Here is a 19,800-nt window from a genome sequence, read left to right as displayed (position 1 = left end):
TAGACCGATTTACGCTACTGGTCCGATTTAAAAGGAAAGAGGGGAAATGGGGAAAAGAAAAAAGAACAGGGAAATAGGGAAAAAGAGAAGAAGGGAAAAGGTAAAGAAAGAAAAGGGTTGAAAGGGAAATAGGGAAAAAGACATAAAGTGAAAGGTTAAATTTTATGAAGTTCCGTAATGTTATTCTTTTTAATGTTTTACCAAACTTTCAATTGTATTCATTTAATATATACTCAAATCTAGCAATAGCGAAGCATAGAAATACTAGTCTGCTAGTATTTTATAAACTAGCAAAACGGATATTATTAAAGACATTTTTTACGTTACAAATATCAAATAAAATTAGAAAATATTTAGTGTGTGAAAAAATGTGGAAAATTCATTCTGAATAAAAAAAATGAAACGAACATTCTACAGATAAACTTGTTTTTTTTTCATCTCTGATAGGAAAATATGAATAATATCATTTTTTAAAAAAAGACCATAATTTTCGTTTTATCTTAATATTTTTATTTTTATTTCTTGAATATTGAAAATAAGAAAATGAATTTAAAAAAAAAAATCTAAAAACGTACGATTTATTCCACTACAATTGTTTGAAACAGCAGTAACCATTATATCCTTCGCGTAAAATTTTATTGTCTAATATCTAGCACACATATTTTTATTATGAAATTTATATATATATATATCCCAATTGTTATTGATATGCGTTTTTTGATTGCTTTTTTTTTGTTTTTTCACTGACGTGTTGCAATTGTTTAAATATTTTTTTTCCAGTTGTTATAGTGTATTTTTTAATACAACATAAATGATGTACTATTCCTATAATAAGGTTCTTGCAGCTAACGATAATGATAATTGACCGGAAAAGGATAGTATTTAAATGTACTATTTAATAAGCTGCAAGACTTCATAAGCTATGACGTCACCGATAAAGATGTCACCAATACAGAAGGTGAAAAGTTTGTTTAGGTAATTTTTACATTTAAACTATAGTAAAGTTTCATAAAAAAAACAAAACTACTTTACTAATGTATATTTTTCAAAATGTATTTTGTATTTCTTGTATTTCTCCAAAATTGATAACATACATTATTACTATACCATCAAGAGATATCATCTTATGCCTCTATTATATTTCCACTATCAACAAAAGCACAGAGCAATCGAAGCACAGAGAAACACGAAATCATTTACGTCTCTCCAGTCCTTATATATAAAACGTCCCTAATTTCAGTTAAATATAATAAACAAATCGTTAGATTTTACTTGTTATTTTAAATCGATAATTTTTTTTCCTATTTTTACTTAAATTCGCCCGCTTCTGAGTTTAAAGGTGCTATTTGTTAAAATTATTTCAATTATACATTTTGAAGCTTTCAAGACTTAAAAAAATTATAGGAATTTTGTATCTTTTATGTTTATATTTGTATGGTATAATATAAGCAGTAATTCAAGACTATATTGTTTAAATTTCGAAAACATCAACTTATAAGAAGATAGGTGATAAATTTTCCGAAAGTTTGCCGGGTGAAACGCGTTTCACCTGAAAATTTTCAACTTATATAATGTTAAAAAAGACAGTTACTATATATGGAGAAGCACACTGGTATTTTAGGAAGAAATACATAAATGACAGAAAGAAATTTCTTCTATAATCGTTAGAAGTAGGGTACATAAATTTCAAGAAAAAACGTTTTTTATTACAATGTCAATTAAAAGATTCAGTAATTTTACCTACACATAAAACATTCTACAATAAATAAGGAAGAAAATAAATACTAAAGGACCTAGGAGGAATGATAACATGGAATGATTGTAAGAAGTAGGATTTACGAAGAAAACGAAGCACTTGGTTAGTTCAGTGTAAGATTGGTTGATTGAAAATGTTTGAATAGGTTAACCCATTAAACCAGCAGCACAACAACTTTGTAACACTTTTTCTCTCTCATCTGTGACAGAAAAACTGTTACAAAGTTATTGTGCCTTACAGTTGTTGTTGTTCTCTACAATTTGATTATAAGGTTAAAGGTTATAAAAAATACTCAGAAATTTCCACTACATTCTGAACGCAATGAGTTAAAAACATTTTGAAACTGCTCATTGGAAGAGGAGGATCTAATTTCTAAATTTCATTATAAGATTCTCCTCCTGATGGACAGTGTATATCTCTTTTTCTGTTTTAGCCTCCGGAACCACTTTAAGGTATTACTTCAGGAGATGATATGTATGAATGTAAATAAAGTGTAATCTTTTACAGTCTCAGGTCGACCGTTCCTGAAATGTGCGGTTAATTGAAACCCAACCACCAAACAACCCCGGTATCTCCGACCTAGTTTTTAATTCCGTATAAAAGTAACTACCTTGAACTCTCGAATTTGAAATCAGCTGTTTTGCGATGACGAGCACCACTAAACCGGCCCTGTGGGTTGGATGGTGTATGTCTGGGATGACTCAAAGATTGTATATTTGAAGAACTCTAACTGTGATGAAATCACACCAATATAAAAAAATCACAACAAAACTTTTCTGATAAACTACTTTTTATAAACATATACATAAATAAGAAAAAACTTTCTTCAGTTAATATGAAAAAATTCTTTTCTCATTTTCAAGCTCCATAGAATAGGTTACATTCAATTTGACTAACTATATATTCGCTTATACCGTGACTACTATCGACGCAAATAGTATACGGAGTCGAATTTGAGATTTTGTAAAAATAAAATCGTCCATCATATTTTAAAAGAATTTCATTACCTCTTAGATTACCTTATGCTGAGGTTGATGATAGATATTAAACTTTTAGTTTTTACAAATTTTTTTAGCTATTTTATCAGGTTGAGAACGAAAAAACTTATAGTTTTTTGAGCTTTCGTTCTTTTAAACGATCCATGTCTCTCCTTATTACAACACCACACTCTAAATAACATATTTTTCGAGCTTCTTTCTCAAGTTCATTCTTTTTTTCTTTTGCTTCCCATTGGGATTAGCACCCATAAGTAGAAGTACGGATGGTTTTATAAAAGGAAGAAAATACATACACCGTTTTGAACTTTAGCCATGGAGCTAATCGGGGAAAATAGAATTATGTACAAAATGTAAAGAAAAGAAAGATGTGTGATGAAAGTATTAAGATAAAGGAGAACGATACGGACTGAGGTATCTTCTGAGGAAGAACTGTATGCAAAGAGGAGGAATGGAGGAAATATATGGCACAACGGCTGAGTTACAGAAAGAAAAGAATGAAACAAATGAAGTAGCTTTGAAGAAAGAGAAGGTGAGGTAAAAAACTGCACCTGCCTTAGGGCAACAAACAAACCTTCCTTTTATTTCAGAATAGATTAAAAAGAATACCTAGCCAAAGATAAATTTAAACTGCCACACCATGTAAGTACAGTCCATCTTAACTATCAGCATTATCAGTATAACATTTTAAAACTAAATTTTTTACCAAGTGATAATATCTAAAACTAATTTATTTAATCGATACGGTTTTATAAACTTTAATATTAATTTTTGTATTTTTTCTGAAAAAAGGAATCTTCTCGTTTGAAATATGAAAATCGCAAAAATATAAAATAATTGACGCTGTTCTAAGCTCCTTTGTCGTAAGATATTATAAAATTCAATTAAAAATCATCTCAAATTACAATGTGGAATTTTTTACTATTGGAAAAAAAACGATTAATTATTTTTACCATCCATCCTTGTCTCCTTTACAATGAAGATCAAAATTATTTTTGAATGAACAAATGAATGAATGAATAAACCTTTATTTCCCTTATACAAAAAGAGATTTACAATATATAATTAGCAAACATAGAATAACCTGTGCGTAGGTATGAGCCACTTTATATAATAAGGTAATATAAAAATAAAAAATAAATAGTAGTAAGTTTTACAAACAAATACTTAATTGTTAAAGATTGAGATCAATTAAAATTTAAGCCTATTATCTTAGAAAAACGACGAAAGAATAAAACAATTTGAACATAGTAATAATATAGCTAATAATATATATATAAAGTGTATGTTTGGAGTGTCGCTTTATATGGAAGTGAAACTTGGACAATCGGAGTATCTGAGAAAAAAAGATTAGAAGCTTTTGAAATGTGGTGCTATAGGAGAATGTTAAAAATCAGACGGGTGGATAAAGTGACAAATGAAGAGGTATTGCGGCAAATAGATGAAGAAAGTAGCATTTGGAAAAATATAGTTAAAAGAAGAAACAGACTTATAGGCCACATACTAAGACATCCTGGAATAGTCGCTTTAATATTGGAAGGACAGGTAGAAGGGAAAAATTGTGTAGGCAGGCCACGTTTGGAGTATGTAAAACAAATTGTTGGGGGATGTAGGATGTAGAGGGTATACTGAAATGAAACGACTAGCACTAGATAGGGAATCTTGGAGAGCTGCATCAAACCAGTCAAATGACTGAAGACAAAAAAAAAATAATATAGCAAACGAATACCCGTACCCATGCATTAAAATTCAACGTTCTAGAATTAGTAATATCAAGAAGATATAAGAATATGAAGATGATGAAAATAATATTTATATTTTTGTACACTTTTAGGCTTAATATATTGTGTAAGTTGAAGTAAAACGAATATTTTTATATCTTTTATGTTGTCAACACTATTTTCTAACAATATAAAATAATAAAAAAAATGCTAAATAATATTTGTGTTAATATTATGACTATAATTATAATTATAAATTTACCCTTAATAAGTTTGTCTTCCTTAGTTTAGATTAGATCCTTTATAGGACTTTATGTAAAAAACCAAAATGTTATTAAGACTGAATTAGAAAATTAACTGATTATGTATCATTTAGACAGGATGTCAAAAACATTTTTAGAATAGAGATTCATATATATTATTTGTCATTATCCATTCTTCTATTTGTTTAAGAAATCTTCTAATAAATTTAGCAGGAATAACATTCATTAGTTTAGCAGAAATAAACATGAACTGTCTTCTACAGACTGATAGGTCATTTTGGGATATTACTAAGGTGATTCTAGATGGCCTCAAACTACATGATGAACCTACCGGGTTGGTCTAGTAGTGAACGCGTCTTCCCAAATCAGCTGATTTGAAAGTCAAGAATTCCAGCGTTACTATTTTTATACGGATTTGAATACTAGATCGTGCATACTGGTGTTCTTTGTTGGTTGGGTTTCAATTAACCTCATATCTCAGGAATGATCGACCTGAGACTGTACAAGATTACACTTCATTTACATTCATATATATCATCTTCTGATGTAATACCTTACGGTGGTTCCGGAAAATAAACAGAAAAAGAAGGAAAGAGTACTGTAAAATTACCTTTCTTAATTTATATATATAAAAATGTTAAGTTCGTTTGTGTACGCTTCAAAAACTCAAAATGTTCTGCACCGATTGAGCTCAAATTTTAGCACGATATATAAACCGCATCAAAGATTGTTTTCATCTATTTTTAATAAATCTATCTATCTACTTTTAATTTGTACATATTTAATTTGGAAATTTAAACAAAGGTAAACCAATCAGATCAATACAAGATGGCCGCTGTCAAACACAACGACCAAATTTCTTTGAATTTTATTTAACAGCTAAAACATCTGTATTTTATTTTTAAAAAAACAAAAAAAAAACACCAAAACAAAAAGAAAAGCCACCAAGAAGGATGACTTACAGTAAATAAATTAAAACACCCAACTTTCTTATAGCTCAGATAGACTTAAGGCTACGCAAACAAAAAAAGTCGAAATAACCAAATACACAGAAAATAATATCCCTACATAATGACCAAAAAATCGTTTGTTAGGTTAAATATTCACTTTTGTCTGAATTTACAGACGGCATTTACAACGAAGCATTGATAAATATTGAAGACAAGTGCTTAGCTAATGTAAATAAAGTTCTTAGTCAATTGGGAATGCCAGCACCCACCCGAGCTGCGATCGCTTCATTTGATGTGGTTTTACGTCGTGAACAGAGTTAGAACATTGGTGAACTTCAGTCATATGTCCGATCAAACATTCTCAAATTAACGCGTGAACAGAAAGGCATTTATGATCGCATAATGCAAACGATATATGACGGAGTTGGGGGGGCCTTCTTCTTGGATGCGCCAGGAGGAACTGGGAAAACATTCCTTATTAGATTGATTCTAGCAACGGTTTGATCAAAAAATGACATAATCTTAGCTCTTGCTTCGTCTGGAATAGCTGCAACATTGTTACCAGGCGGAAGGTCTGCGCATTCAGCTCTGAAGTTGCCATTAAACATGCAAATCATCGAGACTCCCACGTGCAATATTTCCAAAGCATCCTGTATGGGAAAAGTATTACAAAAATGTAAACTCATTGTTTGGGATGAATGCACGATGGCACATAAAAAATCGCTTAAAGCTCTTGATCGATCGTTACGAGATTTGCGTGGAAACGTTCAACCATTCGGGAATGCTTTAATATTGCTCGCAGGAGATTTTAGGCAAACATTGCCTGTAATTTCTCGATCGACACCATCAGACGAAATAAATGCTTGCCTGAAATATTCAACACTGTGGCGACACGTACATACATTGCAGTTGACTACGAATATGCGTGTCCAGCTGCAGAATGATCCATCAGCTGAGGTATTTTCATGACAGTTACTGGACATTGGAAACGGACAGCTGCCAGTCGGTGAGACGTCTAGACGAATATCATTTCCTGATAATTTTTGTAATTTAGTAACATCGAAAGAAGAACTGATCGAAAAAGTATTTCCTGATATTCAAATTAATCATAGAAATCACGATCGGCTCAGTGAACGAGCTATCCTTGCCGCAAAGAATAAAGATGTCTATCAACTTAATAATGTTATTCAATCCAGCATTCAAAGTGAGGAAATTACGTATAAGTCAATAGACACCGTTGTGGAAGCAGATGAAGTAGTTAATTTATACGACGGAATTTTTAAACTCACTTGATCTGCCAGGGAAGCCACCACACATATTAAAATTGAAAATAGGTGTGCCAATTATCCTGTTGCGGAATATTAATTAGCCAAAACTCTGCAACGGCACGCGACTTGCAGTTAAGAAATTGATGAATAACGTAGTGGAAGCAACAATTTTAACGGGGCCTTTCATAGGTGAAGATGTCCTCATTCCTCGAATACCCATAATCCCGACCGATACACCATTTTAATTTAAACGATTGCAATTCCCAATTCGATTGGCATTTGCAATCACAATCAATAAAGCTCAAGGTCAATCTTTAGAATTGTGTGGTTTAGATTTAGATGCGGATTGCTTCTCACATGGGCATTTGTATGTTGCGTGTTCCCGAGTCAGCAAACCAGATAGCCTTTATATCTACACAGACAGTGGAAAAACAAAAAATATTGTATATCCACAAGTATTGCAAAATTAAACTTCTATGAAACGTATGCTTTGTTTTATTTCTCATTTCTCATCCATGCAACCACAATGTGCCACAGTGAAGCGTGGCGGGTACAGCTAGTATTTGTATAATATATAAAAAAACGGTTAACAATAGCAATTATATTTGCATTACTGTTGAAGTAGTAATGAAGAGTATTACTATAAGAACGTACGTAACCCTATCTTATAGAAACCTTAGTAACAAGAACCTTAAGAACACCTTAGTAACCTTAAGAACAAGAATCTTAGTAACCCTATATGAAGAAATTTTAGATACAAGAACTTTTAAAAGTAACAGGAAAATAACAATTTTCTGTGTTTTATTTTGTAAAATTATAAATATATTCGAGAAATGTAATGGAATAACTGATAAAAACGCTATTTTTTTATTATCCATTAATCCAGCTAATTTAGGTATACTAATTAAATTGAATAACATAATAGTTAGTTAATTTTTTTCAAAAATGAGTATAAAAAAGTTTAATTATAGAACTAAACTAAGGAATAATTGGGAATTAATAAAGCAATAAATCGATTAATTGCTGTTAATTAATCGCTTAATTATTTCTATTAAATAATTACTTAAATTGATTAAAATCCTATTAATAAACAAAGGTGGAATGAAATGAAAAATTGAAAATAACATATGCCAAAAAAATTGCATTTTTGTTGGTTGTTTTAACACGTTGGTTGAATAATCAAAGTAGTTAGTATACCGTATAACAAATTTAAAATGAAAACTAAAAATAATTATGTCAATAGCATTGCATTTTAACTAATAATAAATCATTTTATACATTTGTTAAATATTTCATCAAGTATATAAATTAAGTGAATAAAAATTATAGATTATACATCTTTAAACCCTCATTAATAGACAATTAAATTATTGATATTAAAAAAAATTCTCTTTATAATTTTCAAACCCGGAATTAACAGAAGTATTTCAGAATAATATAAATCAATAAAACTGAAAAAAATGTGGATTTTAATTGAAGTTTGTAACAACAAATAAAACGATGAAATGAAAGTTTACGTTGTCACATAAAATAAATGAAATAAAAGATTAAAGTTCAAATAAAAGACGATTGTGCGTTGGAGAATCTGACATCCGTAATTCAATTTAACAAATTGTTACTGTTCGATAAAACTTTGCTGTTTTCTTACAGCTAATGAGTTAAGATCTATCTATTTCTAACAATTATTTTTAATAATTTATTTAACATATTAGAGGTAACCTTAGTTAGAATTAGTAGTTTTTATTTCATTTTTTAACTAATTTTTCGTAATATTTGGAATCCTAATGTAATTTACAATTATATCTTTTTCCAGACCCATACAGTAATATATTAGCTTAAAATTATATACTCGAATAAAACTTTTATAAATTATTTATACAATGGATGAACTTTGATATTTCATTTTAAAAAAATATTCGTATTATTTTATATTCATTGTGTTGAAATACAAGAATATATTTTATAAGCTAAGACAATACTTTCTTAAAAATGTAAAAAAAACAACAATATAAAAATACCGCGTAACAAAAGGCATAATGTGCCACTTAATAATAACTGTTCTAATTACAGAATATTATCAACTAAAGTAGACTATTACAAGAAAGATTAGTTTACATGCGAAAAAGAAATCTGTTATATAATAAAGACAAGACGTATACTTTCAAATATATATTTGAATATCGTATTTTTTTTTTTTAATTTAAAACGGAATTCTTGTAAACATTTAGGAATATAGTATTTTATAATAGTGAACCATCGAAAATATAAACAAAAAATGGAGGACTTTGAAATGACGTTCCAGGAAAATGTCCATAATTAAGTGGATAGATAAAGATCTAATGATTATGACAAGAGAGACTTTTCTGAAATATTTTGTGAAGATGAATTAAATTGGTGAGCCCTAAGTTTAGTTAACTTGATAAATGAAGAAGTCTGAAGACTTATGAACAGGACATATTATGCAGATATCAGGTAACGCAAGATGCGAAGAGTCAGTTTAGAATAAAGGATAAGATAGAAAGAAATGGATTATAGTTTCCAATTAACTTTAATTTTTATTTTTAAAAATGTACTAATACTTTTATTGATATTGTCCCCTTCAAAGTTGCGCCCCAGCGAAACGATTTCAATCCAATCCTCAAAACATTTGTGGAAAGCATTTTTTTTGATACCGCTTTAAATTTACTTACAGGTTTTTCTTTATTTTCTCTATCATCGCAAATCTTTTTAATTCTTTCTTAAACAGTAGGAACAAGAAAAATTCCAGGGTAGAATGTCACGAGAACATGGAGACTGCACCATCAGTGTAGTGTTATGTTTGTCTAAATAATCGTGAATTAATAGAAAAAGTGTGAGCTGGAACGTTATCGAGTTGCAAAACCCAATAATTGTTTGTCTATATTTAAGGTCGTTTTTTTCTTATTGCCTCACCTAAACGGCATAAGACTGCTAAGTAATGCTGTTTGTTGACGTACAACCTTGTGGTAATAATTTACACTGGAGGAGGCTGGATGAAAAAAGAATAAAAACACAAAGAAGAAGAACCAAACAATTGTTCTACAATGTTATTTACGTTAAAAATTCAACAGTTTTATAACAAATTTTGTTGGTACTCCTTTTATTCCTAAAATATTAGTCAAAATATTTTCACATAATTTTTTCTTCAGTAACTTCATTAATAATGATTCGACGATTATTGATCACAATATCTTTTATTTGCATGTTTCGTCGGTTGTTGTATCAGAACGTGACGATGATTTTTGACGTCTTCATGGCCTTTCTGAAACCGGTTTTTTTCTCTCATAAACCTTTGCTGTCGACAAAAAATCCTGGCAAAAATCCTTAAAGAACAAGAAATCCCTACCAAAAGGATCTATCTACTTATATAACGCAAAATTTAATGAAAATCCTTTGTTCTGCGATTTTCAAACAAATTTAACCACTACAGTTGGAATGAATTATTTGGTTTCTATTTCCGGAATAGAAATTCCGTTCTAACCGTTCTAAACCGTTCTAACCGTTCCGGAATCTATAGAATAGAAATAAGTAAATAAATTTAAAACTTCCAAATATTTTCTGGAGTATGCAGATAAAAATTTAATTTATTTAGAACTTTACCAACATCTTTTCTTGACCTTTCAACAAAAAATATTTCTCTGGTATCCGTATAAAAAAAATCTTCGTTAAGTTTATAACAATGGTTTTGAGTTAATAATAATTCTAGAGAAATCTTTTCGTTAAAAATATTTAATACATTTTTACTTTTAAGATTTTATCTCTTAGGAAGAAGGTACCGCACTCGGCCATAAATTTTAATTACAAAAACATAAATAAAATTAAAGAATAATCCACGCTACTGATTAACTAAATTAAAAAAAAACTTTTATAATAATTTTACTATAAAAAAAACAACGAATAAACATCATAACTTGGAAAAGAAAAATTAATTATTAAATTGGTTTTAATAGAAGACTTTGGCGTTGGAAAGTGAGAGACGTTCTTTATAGCTATAAACACTCGCCTAGAAAAAGAAGATATTTTTTATGTAAATAAAGAGTATATCCTTCCTATACTTTTAAGAGTATATCCTTCCTATATTATAAAACGGTAAGAAAAATTCTGAAAGCACGAAAATTGCAATAACTCGAGATCTAATTAATGTACTGGGAAGAGAAATGGCTTAAAACACTCAGAGAATCAAGTTACACCTAATGAGATCTAATTCAAAATTTTTCCTCAACTCTGAGTAGAGATATGAGCGAACATTGCTTCTCCCTATAATATAACACGGCAAGAAAAATGCTGCAATGCTGGCCGCGAAGCGGCCAGGGGTCTCATTCCCCTAATATTTTTATTTTTTCCATGTAAAACAACACTATATTTTTTCTTTTCGGTTTGTGTGGTTTAGGAAAAAAACCAAAAAATCGATTGACTAATAAATAATAATTGATTTGAATTTCGATTAACCCAAAGGTTTAGCAAAACATGACATCACCATTTTTTAGGACTGTTATCACAACATGATATCGTAATTAAATGTATTTGGCTTTTTATAAACCGAGAAAAAAGTCATTTTTTTATAAAGTATTAGCCCTTATTGTGTGTCGTAGTTATGAAACATTGTTTAACCTTCAAAGTTAAACATTGCGTAGCATATCTTCTAGTGCTGAGTCTTATATCTACTGACAAATTTTGTTGCGTCTAATTCAGAATAAGGAAAGACAAAATGAATGTGAGTTGTCGTTTACAGACTTTCACAACGTATATTCTGTATTATGTTTATAATGTTAAAGTTACTTGATGTGATGAATTACGGTCATTTTCTTTATGTTGGACTTTATTATAGGAAAATTGACAAAGATTTGTCAGAGAAAACTTGGAAAATGGCAGTTATGTACAATGCAACGCCAAATTACGTGATATGATTGGTGAGTTCACAGCCTTCTACTATTATATTGTAAAAACAAGACTAGTTGCGACATGCTTAAAAGGAAAAGAAAATATATTAATATCAATTTTTTTTTTAGAAAATATTTTTCCATTTTTAAGAACATAAAAATATAAGTTCGTATTTAATCTTTTTTTCAAAAATCCTTTTTCTGATGATGTAATTTATATTTACCTTACCGTGATTAAAATATTTATTATATTTTTTCATATATGAATTTTTAAATATTATAAAACGAATGTACACTTACCCAGAAAGCAAATATAATAAGCAAAGTTAAAACGATGTCAGAGCCGGACGAGTATTCGTTTCATCCATAAAATATTAAAAACAACACTGAGTGATTCTTGTTTATAAATATATCTACGTGTTTTCGTGAAGCAAGTGTATTTTTCATTTTGAATTTATAAATATATCAAATAGCGTGTCCCAAAAATAATCATCCGATTTTAATTGTTTGAATTATGAAACGTATTGAATATAAAAACTTAAGATTAATTTTGTATTAAAGGTTTATTTGTGAAGTCTTTTTATATGCCAAGTTATAGCGCTGAATATGCCTTGCTTGGGATCCACGGCATAAGTCCTTATGGTAGTCGAATTCGTTCCACACCATAGCAATCGTTTTTCTATTCATTTTTATTTAAAAAAACTTGCTTTATACTTTTTATTCATACTTTAATCAAATTAAGTATGTGAATTCAGCCGAGTGAATCGTGCGGAGCCGAATAAATTGTCAGAAGCTATTTACATTATACGGATCTGACTAAACCGTCAGGAGCTGTGTGAATGATACGGAGCCGTGTGTATTGTCAGGAGCTGTGTCTCAAGATACTACGCGCCAAAAATCATCTGTATATGATTATACATAATCATATAGCCTTCCCCACATAGCCGTTTTGTAGATTTTTCAATTTTTTACACCTTCACACTTAATATGCCACCATACAGGTGGATGTTTGCAAAACTAATGGTTGAATACTATATTGTCACTCGACCTTAGTAACTGTGCAAAATTTCATAAATAGGCAATGTCAGGAAATATGTTAAATTATTACAAGTGCATCCTTAATTTACTCCCGTAGGGGGGGATGTTTGGGAAAGTAATGGTAGAATATTGTGTAGTCACCCATCCTTTTTTTTTAAGAGTTGAGGAATGCCATTTACGACGCCTAAGCAGTGTCGGCACGAAGTACAAGTTAGTAATTGCCAACACCCAGTTTAAGAATCATAATCACATGGAAAAAGCCAGGAGATACTGCAAGGTATCACATAGATTATATCATGGTTAAGCAAAGATTTAGAAATCAACTCGTCGACTACAAAACTTACCCTGGAGCATATATTGATAGCCAACATAATTTAGTGATAATGAAATGTAGATTGGGGTTTAAAGACCTGAAGAAAAGATGTCAGATGAATCGGTGGAATTTAGAGAAACTTGAGAAAGAGGAGGTAAAGAAGATTTTTGAGGAGGACATGGCAAGAGGTCTGAGTAAAAAAGGTAAGGTAGAAAGTGTAGAAGAAGAATGGAAAAATGTTAAAAAGGAAATTCTTAAATCAGCAGAAGCGAACTTAGGCGGAACAAACAGAACTGGTAGAAAACCTTGGATTTCAGACGATATATTGCAGATGATGGATGAACGTAGAAAATATAAGAATGCTAGTGGTGAAGAAAGTAAAAGGAACTACAGACAATTAAGAAATACTATAAACAGGAAGTGCAAACTAGCGAAAGAAGAGCGGATTAAAGAAGTGGAAAGAGAAATGAACATTCGTAAAATAGACGGAGCACACAGGAAAGTTAAGGAAACTTTTGTGGTACGTAAATTAAAATCTAATAATGTGTTAAAGAAAGATGGTACACCGATTTATAATACGAAAGGCAAAGTTGATAGGTAGGTGGAATATATTGAAGAGTTATACGGAGGAAATGAATTAGAAAATGGTGTTATAGAGGAAGAAGAGGAAGTCGAAGAGGATGAAAGGGTAGAAACAATACTGAGATGTGAATTTATGAGAGCATTAAAAGATTTGAATGGTAGGAAGGCTCCTGAAATAGACGGAATATCTGTAGAATTATTGCGCAGTGCAGGTGAGGAAGCGATTGATAGATTATACAAACTGGTGTGTAATAATTATGAAAAAGATGAAGTTCCGTCAGACTTCAAAAAGAGTGTTATAGTCATGATACCAAAGAAAGCAGGAGCAGGTAAATGTGAAGAACACAGAACAATTAGCTTAACTACCCATGCATCAAAATTCTTAACTAGAATTCTGTACAGAAGAATTGAGAGGAGAGTGGAAGAAGTGTTAGGAGAAGACCAATTTGGTTTCAGAAAAAGTATACGGATAAGGGAAGCAATTTTAGGCCTTAGATATACATGGCATTTATAGACCTAGAAAAGGCATTCGATAACGTAGATTGGAATTTAATGTTCAACATCTAAAAAAAATTACGGTTCAAATACAGAGATAGAAGAACGATTGCTAATTTTTAAAGGAACCAAACAGCAACAGTAATAATGGAAGAACATAAGAAAGAGAGTCTGACAAGGTTGTTCCCTATCTCCGTTACTTTTTAATCTTTACGTGGAACTAGCAGTTAATGATGTTAAAGAACAATTTAGATCCGGAGTAACAGTACAAGGTGAAAAGATAAAGATGCTACGATTTGATGATGATATAGTAATTCTAGCTGAGAGTAAAAAGGATTTAGAAGAAACAATGAACGGCATGAATGAATTCCTACGCAAGAAATACCGCATCACAATAAACAAGAACAAAACGAAAGTAGTGAAATGTAGAAATAATGAATAAAGATGGACCACTGAATGTAAAAATAGGAAGAGATAAGATTATGAAGGTAGAAGAATTTTGTTATTTGGGAAGTAGAAAAATACCGAATAGCACAGGCGAAACGAGCCTTCAGTCAGAAATATAATTTGTTTACATCAAAAATTAATTTAATGTCAGGAAAAGATTTTTGAAAGTATATGTTTGGAGCGTACTTTATATGGAAGTGAAACTTGGATGATCGTAGTACCTGAGAAAAAAGATTAGAAGCTTTTGAAATGCGGTACTATAGTAGAAAGTTAAAAATCAGGTGGGTGGATAAAGTGACAAATGAAGAGGTGGTGCGGCAAATCGATGAAGAAAGAAGCATTTGGAAAAATATAGTTAAAAGAAGAGACAGACTTATAGGCCACATATTAAGGCATCCTGGAATAATCGCTTTTAAATTAGAGGGTTGGTAGAAGGAAAAAATTGTGCAGGCAGGAAACGTTTTGAATATGTAAAACAAATTGTTTGGGATTGTAGGATGTAGGTGTATACCGAAATGAAACGACTAGCACTAGATAGGGAATCTTTGAAAGCTGCATCAAACCAGTCAAATGACTGAAGGCAAAATAAAGCAGTGTCGGGCTCGCTAACAGGTCCCGCAAGGTGTTATTAATATGCGTATATAAACCTGCGCACTACCGACTAAACCACCACCCTTCCTGGAACTGCTAGTGAAGCATTCCATTTGGAAGGGGGTTACACGCCCACTCACACAGTCATACGTCATAGTGCAATCGCATCATAATAGGAATATCAACAAAACACATCAGTCACAGCAAATCAACACCAATCATGATACATCACCTTACATCAAGATACAGAAAACAGACTATCACCCGATCTTAGTAACTGTACAAAATTTCAACAAACGGCAATGTCAGGAAGTATGTTAAATTAAGGATGCAAGATTTGTGGAAAAACATTAAAAAAAACCACTGCGAATTAAAGAAAAGCAAGTAAAAAAAGCACTTATAAAATCATTTGGATTGATATGGAGATGAGAGTGACACCTTCTTGGAGAGAATGGTAAGTGGCAAAGAAACACGGATCCATTATTATGAGCCGGAGAACAAGCGACAGAGAATTTAATGGGACATCCATTAAGGAAAAGTTCAAAATCCAGCTACCAGCAGAAAGATTACAGGGTTTTAGAGATCAAAAGACCAATATTGCAGTATTTTTAGGAGGGCGGCTGAGTAATAAACAGTGCATTCTACAACTATATGCTTATTCGTAGATTAATGCCAGCAATTTAAAGCAAATGCCAAGAAGTACCGTCAAAAGATATAATACCGTTGTGTGATAATCCCCGTCCTTACAAGGTTGCCCGTACTGTTAAAACGTTCAAGAAAATGGTTTTCTAGATACTGACTCTCACCCTTAGTTTAATTCTAATCTCGCTTATTCAGAGTATCACTTATTTGTTCTACTAAAAAAAAATATTCAGTTTTCGTCTCACTTGAAGCTCTGAAGGACGGGGCCATGAGTAACTCGCAGTAACCAAAACCGTTTCATTGTGAAGGGATAGTGACATTTTTAGAACAATGAAAGGAATTATTGAAAAGCAAGGAGACTGAGTAGAAAACATATTATTACGGTTATAGATAATGTTTTATTTACTCAACTAAAAAGCCGGTCTGGATATACGGGGTACAGCATTGGAGAACAGCTGTTACATCAAACCTTGAATCCTTCAGTAATTTCAAGAAAACAGTTTCTTGAAATTAATTTTCAGTAAAGTTTATTTTTACGAATCTTTACCTTTTTCTTGCGTTATATCACAAATTAATTATTATTACACTATTATATTAAAACCAAACGATAGATTTAAAATGACCAAAAAAATAAAAAATACCTTCAAAATTTAGAAATACATGCAAATCTTTTACCAATCAATCTCCTAAATAACATATCTGTACATTGAAAAATACCAATTGTTATTACCTTATGTTGCAGATTTATTAAGTGTTACTGTCAACCTAGTTTGGCGTAATTTTTGTTCGGATTTAATTGATTAAAAAGTCTAGTTTTAAAGCATATAAATGGGGTTAGTCCAACAAATATCAAAAATTTATTACATTTCTCGAAATTGATTACAAACGTTTTTTTCAATAAAAGCGATTTCTTAATTTAAAAAAAAAAAAATTTTCAAAAAAAAATGAAATGAAAAAAATTAACGAAAAATAAATGAGGCACTAAAAAATATAATAACTTTGTATAGTATGTCGGTTTATCATTTGCAGAAATGGAAAATGCTAAAAACAATCTTGTTAAATTGCATGAAAAATTATGTGTACATTTAACTGTTTGGAAATTCAATTTAGATAAACTGTGATAGATTATTTTATAAAGTCTATAAGTTAGCGGAAAAAATAATACCATCATTATTCTGGAAATACTACTTGTTTTTTCCCCTTTTATTGCTCTGTTTCTTTTTTTTATCTATAATAATAATAATCAACATTATTAATTATCCATGAAGAAGAGTCTTTGTCCTTTATCCATAAAGCTCTGGATTTAAATGTCGATTAGGCATAGAATTTTTTCACATACTTCAGTATTTATAACTAATTAAAAACAAATGACTGTAACTGTACGTCACAGTAGAGATAAATCTTACATACACTATTTCGTACCTTATGTGAACCTCTTCTAGAGACAAAAAATATATGTATATATTAAGAGAAATAAATGTATAGATAAAGAATAAAACTGAAATATGGATGAAACTAAAACACCCCTCAAAAAAAAAAAAAAATCGCAAAATACAAGCATTCTTATATAAAAGTGCAGCTATATTAAAAGTAATTCAACCGAATTTTCATTCTTACGTGGATAACCTAGTGCTATTTCCAATAAAAGGGAATCTGGAAAGTAACGAATTTAGAAATAAATATCTAGTCTTTACATAAAAAGAAATTTTATATTTACCATAAATATTGTAAAGGAATATCTTTCTAAAATGTAAAAATACATCAGAAATCTAAAAAAAAAAAAAAAAAAATTGTGGAAAATCCAAATATAATTCTATAAATGATAAAAAATATTTGCACCTCAAAGTTAAAAAACTTCAAATTTACTCAATACGACAATAGTTGTATGTGGAAAAAAGTTTCACATGTTTAGCATACGACAAGCCCCATCTTATAATTCCAGCAACATTTTTGGTCATCCCTAACTGTAAGGGTTGATCATATCAAAAATTGTTACACACAAAAGTTTTAGGTAATGTTTAAAGGACTAACGCCCACATTAAACTGATTCGATGCTGTGCCTATTAAGGGAGATATGATTTTTTTGTCTTCTAAACCCCATTTTTTCATCCCCTGAGCCAATGGTTGGTGATATCAAAGACTTTACATAGATCATTTTTAGGCTTTTATCCAAAGAATAGCAGGAACCTTAAGCGAATTCGATATTTTACTTAATATGAAAGTTATAGCGATATATATTTTTTTTTCAAAAAAGCCCCCACCCTCCATTTCCACCCCCACAATTCGATTTTGCCCATTAACGAACTCGACTGAGATTTTGGATCAATATATTTTATGTATCAATTTGAAAGTGATTGGCGAAAAATTATGGCAGTTATCGTGTTCACAAGAAAGTGAAAATAAAAAATATAAATGTATGTATAAACGTTAGAACTGATGGTGGTTTTGGGATTTGGGGGATGTGAAACGCAAAGATATATCGAAATTTTTCGGAAGTTGATTATGATACCCATTACAATAGGGAGCTTTCTTACGAAATCTACCTAAAAAGTAACATTGGAAACTAAGACGATTTTATTGAGTTGGCAGACTTACGAGCTGACGTTATCAAATATTAGACCAAACAATTGATTTAACTGGCATTTCTCCCGCCACCACCCTATTTGGTCGTCCTAAAGCATATGACCAAATGTCTGTGCCACAAACGGCTACTGAGCCTCAAACAGTTTAGTGACCAATAATCTAATAGCTCCTAATGAGCTTATCTAACAGCGGAGCGGACTAAACACGGTGTCATACACCACCGGCTTACGTGTTCCAACCGCTCACTTGTCAAAAACTAAAACTAGAACCGGGGAGGCGCACCCCTTATTATTATACTAAAAAGACAGCAATTTCCTGTCACTCCTAGGTCGCTGAATACCAGCAAGTACCTGTTCACCATATTAAAGCGCTTGGAGCCTTAACTGGGTGGTGGCCAGCCAATACCACTAGATTAGCTTCCCACAGCAGCACGGTAGGAGTCTTATACCCTTACATAAACTTCCGATATCGGTTGAACAAGGCAACCGCATCGAGGAACCCCCATACGGTCCGACAATACGACTCTCGCCACACTGACTCGCCGTTTGTGAGTGGCCAATTCACCCCTTGACCTCTGAGTTCCAGGATGGCCCTAGACCATACAATTGTAAATTTTGTGGATATTAATTTTTCGAGTTTATCCCTTATTGATAAAAAAATTTCATTGTATTAAGTTGATTCAAATTAAATGGCAATTGATGAAAGTATAAAATTACAAATTTAATGAAAAAAAAACTAAAGCTTTATAGAGTTTTGCAAAACTAAATATATAAAAAAAATATATAGTAATTTTAATTAAAAAATAATTAATTAATTCGTGGAGATTACTCCCAAACCATAAAATCTATGAGGTCGTTACACCAATTACAGAAGAAATAAGAAAGAAGAGAATAAAATTCTTTGACCACCTCTTGCGTTTGGAGGAATCAAGGAAAAGTAAACGACTCTTGGAAATATTGCTAAAGTTAAAAACGCAACCGGTGTGGCTCACTGAGGTGCTTCAAGACATCAAAGAAGCAGGCATTGCACTGCAAGATCTCAGAACAGGATCTGGAAATTATAACAAAACTTACCCGGTGTTAAATTTGCAGAAAAGCTTAAAAAGAAAACGGGGACGGTTTAGAAAGAGGAACGGAAAAGGGATTCTTCCAGGAAAATGAAGGAGTATTGGAAGATAGAAAAGACTAAACATAAATGACTAAATTGGTCCATCCGAGTCGTAAAAAAAAAAAATAAAAAAAATAAATAACTAAGAAAG

The sequence above is a fragment of the Lycorma delicatula genome, chromosome 5 (assembly GCF_047948215.1).
Source record: "Lycorma delicatula isolate Av1 chromosome 5, ASM4794821v1, whole genome shotgun sequence".
NCBI classification, from domain to species: Eukaryota; Metazoa; Arthropoda; class Insecta; order Hemiptera; family Fulgoridae; genus Lycorma; species Lycorma delicatula.
The sequence above is the reverse complement of the archived record's forward strand: the minus strand, read 5'-3'. Positions refer to the sequence as shown.